This window comes from Tiliqua scincoides, chromosome 1 (genome assembly GCF_035046505.1).
Source record: "Tiliqua scincoides isolate rTilSci1 chromosome 1, rTilSci1.hap2, whole genome shotgun sequence".
Classification (NCBI taxonomy): domain Eukaryota; kingdom Metazoa; phylum Chordata; class Lepidosauria; order Squamata; family Scincidae; genus Tiliqua; species Tiliqua scincoides.
Genome location: NC_089821.1, coordinates 76197767 through 76205110, shown reverse-complemented (window position 1 = coordinate 76205110; position 7344 = coordinate 76197767). Strand labels below are relative to the sequence as shown.

At 45.6% G+C, this 7344-nt stretch overlaps 1 pseudogene; it reads right to left on the bottom strand.

Annotated features, from left to right (window-relative positions):
• Positions 1 to 611: 611 nt before the first annotated feature.
• Positions 612 to 1840, bottom strand: LOC136662801 (SAP30-binding protein pseudogene; annotated as a pseudogene).
• Positions 1841 to 7344: the final 5504 nt, after the last annotated feature.

Genomic DNA, 7344 nt, shown 5'->3' with positions numbered 1-7344 from the left:
TGACTCAGTAACTCATCGCAACACACCCTAAGCCGGTCACCAAATTATTTTGACTCGAGTCTGAGTTATTTTGAGAAATGAGTCATGTCGTGGAAGCAGTGGGGAAATTCAGCAAGCACACACACAAAAAAGACACACACAAAAGCGAGTCTTGACTTGAATCTATTGAGTCATGACTCTTTTCCGAGTCACTGCTGCAAGTCATGAATCACCCCTGAGTCATTGGTGTGTGTGACTCTAGTTTCCCACGAGTTGCAAAAAACCTGCTTTTCTGTGGCTCAAGTCTGAGTCTCAGTTCCCATCCCTGGCCCTTTGATGCCAAGCTGCAGGTTATGGCTTGTTCAGTTTCCATGATGGAAAGGAAGGAGTGAGAGTCACACTTTAAATAATGTACAACTTCCGTCTGCTGTGAAGATGATTGTAACAATCAGTGGGTGAACATGCGGTTCATAAGATGCAGATGACATTCATTATATATCGGGGAGGATGAGATTTAAGCTTGCGTAGCTTTCTCTAGACCAGTGGTCTTCAGTCTTTTTCATGTCACAACCCCAGTAAACAAAGTATGAAACTGGGGACACACTGTTTTGAAAAAAAATACAATACAGGATTTAATAAGTCAACATTTACACACTGACACTGCATTATGCACTATACAATGAGGGGCAACGTGATCAACGAAGAATGAGAACTTCTTCCCAAGGGGACATCATCTGTTAATATGTACAGTGCCAGAAGCAACAACTAACCCCCTATTGTCCAAGAATGGCATGTCCATTTTTACATAGTCTTTAATTTATGCACTCGGAGAGATAATGGAATCTCTCTTTTGCATCTAAAAGTGGTCCTTTTGGCACAACTTAGTCCAAAAAAGTTCCCATCAGTCTCTTCATTATTCTTGTCACTGCTTTGCGTTTTTCACTATGGTGCCAACTGCAGAAATTACTGTTGTTTTAGAGCTGCTTGCACTGGTGGTAACTGTGACAACGGCGGGTAGTGTCGCAGTGGTAGTGAGAATGGTGGGTTGAGCTATTGTTGTCACAGGAATGGCAGAATCCCACTTGCTTTTCCTCTTCTGTGCATCTCCACCTGCAGTGCTGGCTGTTGTAGTTGTTGTAGATGGAGCATTTGTAGTCCCCTTCTTAGTTCCTGTCACAAACTCAATCTTAGTACGCTCCTTTTTGGCCTTTTCCAACTTGTCCATTTCAATTTTCTGTGCTTTTGCTAGTGCCTCATAATACGAGTCCTCAGACCATCCATGAGGGTCAAACATGTCCTTGGGGTAATTTGTGCCAAGTTCATCAATTGCACAAAACTGGATCAACTTCTCATAGATACTGGGATTGCGGAACTCTCTCTTCCTTTGGATGATAAAGTTCATGTCCATTCCTTCTTTTATTTTTCTCTCATACAGCTTTTGTATCTTGTCCTGTAAGTGGTTGGAACATCTACCTGGTGGTTCTGGAGGAATTTTTATCTCATCAGGTGACATGTTTCTTACTCGCTCAGAGAAGGAAGCAACTAGTTCCTGAGGATCTCTCTTCTCCAGCTCTGAAAAGTCCTTTAGGTCATCAGCCTCAGGTTTTTCAGTCTCTGAATCGTCATCTTCCGACTGTCTGCTGTTTTCATCATCTTCTTCATCATAACCATCTTCTTCTCCCTCCATCTTACTGAAATCATCTTCTCCGTAGCCCTCTGTTACCAAGCCACCTTTTTCTTCCGCGCCCGCTCCTCGCTCGCTGCCCGCCCCGCCGGCCTCACTATCGGACTCGGACTCGGGCTCGGAGTCTTTGGCATAAACCGCCAAGGAGGACAGGACGCTCTTCTTCGCCGCCGCCATTGTCCCCGTCCCACTTCCCACAACCGCAGCCCACTTCCGGCGTGGGGGAGCGACGCGTGCCGACGAGGGCCCAGCTGTCGCCATAGCGACCACTCTTCTTTCCCCCCCGACCCACTCGGAAGCCCGCATGGGACTGAGAGGGCCTGAGGCTGAAGAGGGGGAGGGGCGAAGAGAGATCAAGGGAGTGGCTGAAGAAAGAGAAAAAGCTGTTGTCCACGCGCCGGCCCTTTAAATAGCACGCTACGCGTCATCAGTGTGCGCTCGACTCGCCGCTGGAGGTTGAATAAGCGCACAGGTAACCGGGAGGGCGCGGGGTGTGAGGCGGTTGTGATGATGGCAGAAGGATACTAGCTTGAAGAGGGATGATAGGGACACACTGTTGATCCTGGTCCCCTCCTGGGACCCACTCCCTGCCCCCATTACCGCCCACTCTGCCCCTGTAATGCCCTCCCAGTACTGTTCACTGTAACCAAATGTTCTTATTAGATAGAGCAAAAAAAGTTACCATAAAGCCTGGCACTAGTGAAAACTAAGAACCTGAATAGGACTGGGACCTGAAGAGATACACCAGATGCCTTCCCCTTTTACCTGGTGGTGCTCTAGTCCAGTGGTCTTTCCAAGCAGTGCAAGGGCCATGGAAGGGAGGGGTGTAACAGGGAGGGAGAGGGTGGAGATGGAGGTATGGGGTGGTCAGATCAGACCAGGGAGAGGAAAGGATCAGTGACACTAGTGTACACCGTAGCCTATCCCCTTTCCCAGGACAAATCTGCTAACAAGGCTGCACTTGAAGTTGCACCAGTTAATAAGCAGGTGCAGGTCTATGTAGACCCATTGCCATGGTTGGAGCTTTCCCCAGAGCACGGGAACAAATGCTTCCTTACCTCAAGACCTCCAGCCTGCTCAATTCACACATAGGATACAGCCTGGACGTGCTGGCCCCATTTAATTGGTGCAGCTTAGGATTGCACTTCCCATGCAGTTTAGGTAGGTAAGTATAAACTGGTGCCTAACCTGAGCTTCTTTTCAGACAAACCCCTGATGCTTTCATTCAACTTCCTGCATTCCTTACGCAATAGTGCAGGCAATCTTTAGTCGAGAAGCAACTGCTCTCAAAGAACCAAGACTTGAAGGGAATGCTTCTTTGACTTTCTCTGACTTGTTAACCTGATCAGCAGTTCAGAAATAAATTACTGGGAGCAGAAAGGCCTGCTTCGTTTAGCCATTAGGGAAATAAGTCAATGTTAGAGAAACACAGATTTATTTACAAGCTGAAACATTTTGCAATCTAAAGACACATCAACCTGTAATAATCAGTGTGTTTGGGATGGAGGGAGGGAGATACTGGGGTTTAATCAGCCTAAGAAAAAGAAACACAATCAATGGCATGATTAAGCAAGGAAAAGATGGGAGTAATCTAAATTTTAATTTGTCAAGTGGCGATAATCCAAAAGCTTGATATTTAAAACTCTCCATGGAAGATGATGAGCTGCTGATAGACCTACTTGTTCTGGGTTATCAAAATGAGTTAATTAGGAATTACAAGTTTAGTGCTTAGCATATCAACTTTGTTTTTAGTGTTATAGCTCAGCTGGTTAAGCAAAAGGGGGTGGGGAACGATCACAAGGTGAAGTGAAGAGTGTTCTAGGAATCAGCACATTCTTGCACTGAAAAGCTCTGGCTGGAATCCATCTTCCTTGTTTACCAATGCACTCCTTTCAAGGGGTACAGTCACCTGTAGTTCAGAGCTTAGCTCATTTGTATTAATGTAGGTATTCATTCTGCAGGCCCTTCTGCACCTGCCTTATGCGCAGCCGTTGCAAATGTGGATTCAGGGATGGCCTACCCATAAGGTGGGCTGAATTGTCAGCTTTAGTTGGTGGGCTCAGGGATGGAACTGGCAAGGGTTGCCCAGCACTTGTGTTCACTTGTTACCAGTCCCACCTCCAGTGATCTTGTTCTCGATCGCTCTCCAGTGACTGGGATAATCACTTTGTCTCCTCCATGCCTTCACTGGCTATTTGGGGAGGATTTTGGAAGCAGAGCACCTATGATCCTCCCTGTCTAGCCAGTTTGGAAGACATGGTATGTGGAGGTAGAGGGGGTAAGGAAGTAGAAGTGGCAAGTATATTGGGCAATCTGAACTCTCTCAACCTATCCTATGACACAGGATTATAGCTACTGTAGAATTACTTCCCCATAAAGAGTTCTTACAATTGTAGGTGTCTGAGAATAATAATTTTCTGTGTTTCCATATAGCAGTAGCTCTAACTGGGAAGGGGTCAGGATGGGGGCCAAAGCCCTGCAAGAGTCCCATTCCCAATGCATGCTCTCCCGTGCTTTGGAAAGTGTGTGTATACACCAACTATCTCCTCCTCATGGTGCCCAGGAGATGGAAAATAGTCAACCTCCACCATGGCTATAATTGTATCTACTAGTGTCACCTGTTCCCACCACCCCATTGAGCCTTTGCTGATTTACTGGGTGATGGTAGAGAGAAGTGGCATCAGGATTTGTCAAATGGCACTGGGAGAAGACAGAGGTGGTTTGCTGCCACTGCTGCTCTCTTCTGTTTCCTAATAAGCCAGCTGGGTCTCCAGGGACAAATTTGGAGGCTGGCCAAGAGGCAGTAGAGAGCAGGCATCAGCAATGGACCATCCACCTAGTTTCTCTGGGTCCAATTAACAATTCCCAGATACCTAGCCCTTATGTAGTGTGGGAGGCAAGATATCTGAGACCTGTAACATGGCAATTGCAGGATAGCACTGTGGGAAAAAGATGGTCCCCTCCCCAAGAATCATTTGTTAACTTCCTGGCTTTCTCAACAGTGGTGGTGAACAGTGGCAGCGGCAGCTGACCCTCACTGCTCAAAGCTGTTCTGGGCATAATTGTGAGCCCTTGTGTGACTATAAGCCCCTGGCATATGCCCCATCAGACCTAATCATGAATCCACCCTAATCCATTTTGTACATGGAACTTTTCCTGATTCATTGAAGAAAATGTGGAAGACCTGAATGTTTGGAGCTCTAGATTCACATTAGCGCCCTGTGCAGAGACACTGCTTTCCGGCCTGCCTTCATAGCTTTCCCAGTTTCTGACTTTCCCAGTTTCTCAGGTGCCAGAGAACATCAACTATGTGATAAGTCCTATCCAGTTTTCCAACACTGATGCAACCAAGCCAACGGGGCGTGCACCTGTAATGGGGGAGCAGTAACAGAGGCCTCCTCAAGGTAAGGGAGGTAACAACATAAGAACATAAGAACAGCCCCACTGGATCAGGCCATAGGCCCATCTAGGCCTATGGCCTGATCCAGTGGGGCTGTTCTTATGTTCTTATGTTAAGGGAATATTTGTTCCCTTACCTCAGGGCTGCATTGTGGCAGCATTAGCACTGAAAAGTTGGTTAGGATTTGGCTCCAAAACATTGGCCAGGTATGGATGAATAGAAAGTTTAACTTTCACCAGCCAGTTTTCTGGGAGCCCTTGTGAAATATATTTTTTTCGTTCAAAACTGATAAATTGTCAGGATATATTTCAGAAGTTTGCATTCTTTTCTTACTTTTTCAATAAGACCCAGGGTCTTTTCACAGCACCTGAGCAAACGTGTTTATGCAAAAGTTGATGCAAAGTACAAGTTATTAAATGCTGGCTGGGTTTAGTAAAGCATGGATCTCTCAAAATTAAATAGATGTGCCACTAGCAAAAAGACATATTGAATAATAAAATGCCTTGCACCGCATTGCTGTGTAACTCTACATTTATTTATAGATTTTGACTTTATAATAGGTTTCAGTGTATCTCTGCTTTATGGTTTACCAATGCACCCGGAGGGGGAAGTTCATTCTAATCAAATTTAGTATCACAAAAATAAGCACTGAGACAAATCAACAAACCTCTGGCATTGTAAACATTGTAAAAAGACAGATGATTATGTTGCTAAGTTGTTTCTACCTTGAAACTAATTCTCTATGGCTCCGCTGTTGCTACCTTCACTATGCATCTCAGTGCTGGGTTTGTGCAGAGCGTACTTCAAGCAAGGCATTGGGCCAAGCAAATATAAAAGTCTTGTGAAATAATCAGCCTCGAGACAGCCAATTTATGCGCACTGCTGGGGATAATGTGTTGGTTTGGATACTGCAAAAGTGCTCAAAGTACTTTTGGGTCAAGCAGATTTCAGGACCGTAGAGACTACCACCTGCTGCTCCTTTCCCAAACTCTAATATGCAACAAAATTCAACTGAGCATAGACAATCAGTGTGCCTCTCCCCATTCAGCTACCAAGGGTCAACTGACAATTGCAGCACTGAATCTGATGACATCAGAAGCAATTCTATACTACACATGCAGCAGAAAACTGAGTCAGTCAAGAGCCAGTACAGCATAGTGGTTAGAGTATTAGACTAGGGGTGCAATCCTAATCCCTTATGTCAGTGCTTTCCAGCACTGACATAAGGGCAATGCAGCTCTGAGGTAAGGAAACAAACATTCCCTTACTTTGAGGAGGCCTCCGTGAGTGCCACCCAACTGCAGGATGCAGCACATGTTCCATTGGCACCACTATGCCAGTACTAGAAAGCACTGACATAAGGGGTTAGGATTGCGCCGTAGGACACTCAGGTTCAAGTCCCTACTCAACCACAAAATTGACTGGACAGTCCTGGACCCAGTCACTATCTCTCAGCCTAACCTACTTTGCAGGACAGCTATGAGGGTAAAGAGGGGCATTGTGTTTGCTGATCTGGTCTTGAACCAGAGGCAGGATAAAAAAGTAATAACTGAATGTTTATCTTTTGACTGTGATGGAATCAGATCGACTATCTGTCTCCCTGGTTCTCAATTGCTCACCTCCTTGTCAATAGGACTGCAGCCAAAACAGTATGACTCTAAAGAAAATGGAGATTTCTGGGTCCTCATTGAACTGCAGATTTTTTGGGGAAGGAAAGAGTTTGCTTAAGGGTTGTTTGCTTAATGGTTAAGCCATTTCTGCCCAATGTTGCATATCTACAACAGGGATCAAATGTGTATACCTGTGGCAGAAATGGGTTAAAGGAATAGAATCAAGATTTCTAGAGAGGTATCACTCTTCCTAGGGGGCAGACTTGCAGTTTCAGAGGCAGTACTAGCAAGAATGCAAGCTGCAGTTTTAGAGAGCTGGTGTTCTTTGAAAAGACAGAGAGTAGGATAAAAGGAAGACTGATTGTTCCAAGCTAAAGATTAAGATTCCCACCCAGCCTAACAGTGGGATCCAGGACATGTTTGAAGTAAGTGCCACTAAGTCTAAGAGAACTTACTCTTAGAAAGATGAACTATCTTTTTGCTCCCCCCCATCTGAATCATATCCCCTGGAATGACTGCTATTTACCTGGGGGGGGGGGATATCCAGTTTGTGCCAATTGGAGCTTTGTTTTCTTGCCAAATAGAAATTGGGGCATGGAGAGGGGAGGCAATCTAGATCAGGACCATCAGCAAGGCAAAGAGTGCCGCCTTCCCTCCACGCCATGGTCCCA